The sequence below is a fragment of the Arachis ipaensis genome, chromosome B10, assembly GCF_000816755.2.
Source record: "Arachis ipaensis cultivar K30076 chromosome B10, Araip1.1, whole genome shotgun sequence".
NCBI lineage: Eukaryota > Viridiplantae > Streptophyta > Magnoliopsida > Fabales > Fabaceae > Arachis > Arachis ipaensis.
In genome coordinates this window covers 7,159,740-7,165,453 of record NC_029794.2, presented here as the reverse complement: position 1 = coordinate 7,165,453, position 5,714 = coordinate 7,159,740, and positions in this window count along the sequence as shown.

Genomic DNA, 5,714 nt, shown 5'->3' with positions numbered 1-5,714 from the left:
ATTTTTTTATTAATAATTAATTTTAACATTCATTATCTAAAATTTAAAATAATTTAACTTGTATACTTTTACATTTAATTAGGTGTTAAGTCTATTGCACAAATAAAAATAATTAATTTTTATACTTGTTATTTAAAAATAATATTTGTCTCTCTCTCTCTATATAAATATAATTAGATATTAGTATAAAAAAATTATACGGATAGTTATAAAATTAACTCAAAACTAATTTTTTTAAAACAATTAAATCTTGATTCTAACTTTTTAGTTATAACATTAGTATTCTCTCCAAATTATATGTAATAAATATTTAAAAGAAGAGAAATAAAAATATAGATTAAAAAGATAAGCAGTAAAATTTTAAAACTAAATAAAAAATAAAAAAATATGTATATAATAATAATAATAATAATAATATTTTTATTTAAATTATATTATTTTGTTAATTTTATTTTCTGTAGAACAAAAAAGTAGAAAAAATAGAGAATGAGAGAAAAGAGAGAAAAAGATAAGATGAAAAATGAGAGTGAGAGTTTGTTAATTTTGGATGAAAAAATTTTATTTTAGTTGTAATAAAAAAATATCGGATGATATATTTTGATTTGTCAAATTACTTATATAAAATATAAATTATATATAGAGTGAAAATGGTAGAGAGAAATAGAAAAATGGAGAGAGGTGGATGAGAGAATTTAGGAAGGAAATTTATTGATTTTGGAGAAAAATATTTTCTTTCAATTTTAATAAGAGAGTGTCATGTGACACATTTGATTATTAAATTAGATAGTAATATATGATACATAATATAGGTATATTTTAATTAAAATTTTAATATTTTAATTTTAATTTTAATGCAATTAAAGAATGTCATGTTGCACATTTTAATTATCAAATTCGTAATTAGTCATTGATAATGATATATAAAAGAGATAGAGTGGTTAAACGAATGAGAGAGATAGAGAAAGGAAGAGGGAAGAGGGAAGAGTGGAGAACTCTTTAATTTTGGAGGAAAAGATTTGATTTCAATTGCAATGAGGGAGTGACACGTGGCACATTTTAGTTGTAAAATTAGTAGGGATGATGGAAGAATTCCTTAATTTTGAAAAAAAAAATATTTGATTTCAATTGTAATGAGAAAGTGACATATGACACATTTTGATTATAAAATTAGTAGGAAGGAGAGAAGAATTGTTTAATTTTAGAAGGAAAGATTTGATTTCAATTACAATGAAAAAGTGACGTGTGACATATCTATTCTATCTATTATATTGTATAAAAATCGGATGTCTGCATTTAATGATGAAGTTGACGTGGCATGCTTTGGAGAGTGTTTCCCGATTTAATTGTTTTAACTCATTCAATATAATTTATTGTACTGACTTAATTATATCAACTAATTAATTTTATTAAATATTTAAATATTAATATAATTTATATTACTTAATTAATTATATTACATTAATTATAATTCGTTATATTAGTGAATTAGTCTTTTCATTTATAAAGTTTAAAATAAAATAAATAAATTGTTATTTATTCTAATTAAATTTATTTATATACTATATATGAATTAACGTTAATTTATAAAACATAGAACTTGTGGATTGTAATAAAAACACAAATCAGAAAAAAAAATGCATACAATTATAGAAAAATTAAATCTATCCTCTTTATTTATTTTTAACCATTGTTTTAGATTTTAATTTTTTTTAAACCAGTGATAGTGGAATTTTATTGATGCTAGATAAAATTATAGAAGAATCAAATCATAATTTGCATTTATTGATGCTAGATAAAATTATAAATTATTGCTCTTTCAATCAAATTATACCACATACAAAAATAAATTAAATTAAATAAATCGAATTTGCATTTCTATATAAATCGAATTGAATAAATTCGATTTAGGCAAATACGTAGTAAATTGAATTCATAAGGTTCGAATTATATGCAACTTCTGAATAATTATAATGTTATGGGTATTTTATATGAAAATTAATACAAAAATAATTTAAATTTCGTACAATATTTTTTTTGTATTTATGAGCTATTAATGAACGAAAAATATTGTATGAAATTTGAATTTTTTTGTATGGGTTGTTGTATAAAATATTAATATCATTATAATTATTTATTTTAAAACAGAGTACAACTAAGATTTTACTAACAATTTTAAATAAAATATTTTTATAAAATTTTAAAATTTTTTATTATGAGCACTTTTTGTAATTATTATAAATAATTTTATAAAATTTAAAAATGACTTAACAGATGTTATGAGTAAATCGTCTGACAAAAAAACTCATTACAAAACCGGTCGTATATGTGATTAATCGGTGAACCGTTAGAACTGGTTAGTTTTTTTAAAGGGTTTTCGGTTTGTTAATAACTCCTCCAAACGGTGCCGTTTTGACTTAAAAAAAAACTGAATCCCCAACGGCTTAAGCCCGTAACCCATTTCCACTCCCACACTCCTCTCCTCTCCTCTCTGAAATTGACATGAAATTTTGAAATTGAAAGAACAACCCTAGCTCCGCAAATCGCGAGCCCGCAGCCGCCGCAGCGTCAGATTGAGAGAGAGCGTCCTAAGATAGAAGAAGAAACTATTATAGTTAAAGCAATAGTAGAGGATGAAGGTCAAGCGCATGAAGCAATTGACTGAGGATAATAAAAGGAGAATGCTTATAGAACGGATGCAGAGTGAAATAGATAAATGGCTTGCTGCGATCAACACATCCTTTGATCATATTAAAGGTATGCAACTGTTAACAAACCTTTTGGGAATTATATCAGATTAAGAAACAAAAAATTGGTGCTATATATCAAATCTTATTCTCGTACCCTTTTTATTCTGTACGTCTTGAAATGCCAGTATTTATGATACAGAATAATTTGCCAACATACAAAAAATAAAATAATTTCATGCCTTTTCGAAACTTCTTGTGATTTACAATACCTAACTATTGTATGTAAACAAGTGTAACAACCCGTGTCAATGCACGTGATAAGATTGAAATTATAATTTTAAGTTATTTTATTAAAATTAATTTGAATTATAATAATTTGACTAATAAAAAAGTTACATGTTATGTATTGTTCATTTTCTCTTAATCTAGTGTTAAGTATATCAACTCTAAAATAATTATTAATCAGTTTTAGTAATTTATTTTTTTCAATAAATCAGACATATATACTTAATGTGACTATAAATAATCTAGTAATACTTTCTACCAACAAATTTTTATATGTTGTTTTACCGTGAAGTAAGAACATATCAAAATCAGCTTAAAATGAATAACAAATTATTAGAGAATTATAATGCACAAAATTCTCTAATAAATAATAAATAATTTAAAACTACTAATATTTATTTAATACACTATATGCTAATACTGAGAGTATTTTTTAAAAAGATATATTCGTAAAAATAGATATAATATGATTACAAATATAACATAAACAAATATGTTAAATAAAAAGTTAAACCAATATGCTTACCAATGCTTTTATTAAATTTTACAAATTGGAGAATAAGTATGTATTCGGTTGTTTGGTGATCACATAGATAATTGAATAATTGAGTTGTAAATTAATCTCACAGTGTGCACCTTATTTTTTTTCATTTCTAAATAAAAGTAAGAATTAAGTGAAATAAGTAGTAATATATAATGAAAAAGATAAAATATTTTGCATATGTATAGATAATTGTTACAAAACAAAATCTTATTGTGAAATATTAAAATTTCACGTACTCCAAATCATGAAGATCAACCACAATATAATAGTCACTTCTTCCTATTTTTGATCATGATATAAGCTCTTCTTTTTCGGTCAAGAGTCCAATAACATCTAATTGAAAAAAAAATGAATTAAAAATATTAAATTAAGGACAAATAAATGAATAACATAATAAATTACTTATAAATTAAAATTTTTTTACCAATTTATTTTATATTAAACAATAAAACTAACAATATATTAACACTACAATAATCTATATTGTTGTAGTGTAATAAAAGGATATACCTTTAAAAGTTATTCTACATACGTGTGCAGTCGGAATATAAATTTTGCTTGATTCCTCAATTACAAAAATCTGAGAAGACATAGACCTTGCCCTTAATCTGTTCATTCTCAAACATCTTTGCCAAATAATTCTTTATTGAAGAATGAATTTTATCACACTGTAAAACAAATTAAATATAAAAACTATTAGCACTTATAAAGCTATTAAATGGTACTATCTTTGATTGCAATGGTTTACTTATCAAATAAATTTAAAATACGAACAAAAAATATTTATAAATTGGACCTAACATCATTTGAAAGAATCATGAAAAATAATCAACAAACTTTAACATCCATTAGAACCATTTCTATGTAAACCGTCTTACTCTTGTCAAAATTGAATGAGACTTTCCCTAACTTTATAATTCTTGCCTTTATTTTCCAAACTTTTTCATCACATAATCTACCATAAGTAATACTATTGATAGAATCGTAGCTAGCAGCCATTAGGTATGAAAAATAAAATATAGAAAAAGAATAATGTCTGAATTATGAATTCTCTAAATGATAAATAATTGTAAAAATTCACTATTACTATATATATATATATACATACATTAATTATACACGATAATAATTAGCCAATATTTTTAATAGAGATACTTGCTACAATTAGGTAAAAATTATGCCATTATATTTTATTAACCTTTATGATTAATTTAATGGAAATACTTACTCAATATATATGTTATCTACATTAATTATATGCCAATATTTTTAGAAAAGAGCTAAAAGAGGAGATATATAAATATATATAATATTATTGCTATATAGGAAGCAGATATAAATTGCTACGTTCTTTTTTATTATATTATACAACTTAAAATTATAGTATCATGTTATTATTAATTGTAGATACTTGCTACAATTATATCAAATTTAATTATGACTCTAAATAAATAAAATATATAACAATCAATATTATTTTTTTTTACATTCAATATTTACTGTAAATATAAAAAGTAAAATAATTAATGAATAAAAATAGCAATTAAAAATAAAATATATTAATTAAAAGATATTTAAAAAAAATAAAATGAATAAGAAGAAAACAAAATGAAATAGAAGAGATAGAAGACTACAATAAAATAAATTTAGTGTGAGGTTTTTTTTTTTATAAATTTCATATCACATCTGTTTCAATAATAATAAATAAAAATACGTCAACTTGGTATCTAAGAGAAAATGATGAAATAAAATCATAACACACTTCTAAAGTAAAAGCTTAAATTAGACCATAATATCATTACACAACACAAGTTGAAAGTAATTTTACACTACAATATACCACACAAACAGGTAAATGACTTAAGTTTAAATACAATTTTTTTATTTATGCATACATGATAACACTATGGTTTATAAATGCCTCATGGATAACATACCATATATTGCTGTGAATGATGAGTACGGAAGTTGGAGAGTGTGTGGTGGTTTGTATCCACAATAGTTGCCTTCTTGAGACGACGTCTCACAGGAAGAAAAAGAATGGTTGTAAAAGCTACTTAATGAAAGAGTAATTGGTAAACAAATGATATTTTCTTCTAGCATATATGGTCTTTTATAGTGGTGAAATAAAAATAGAAGGAATAAAATTTTGTATTTTTATATTAGGAATAGAATTTGATATTTACCCTAATAAAATT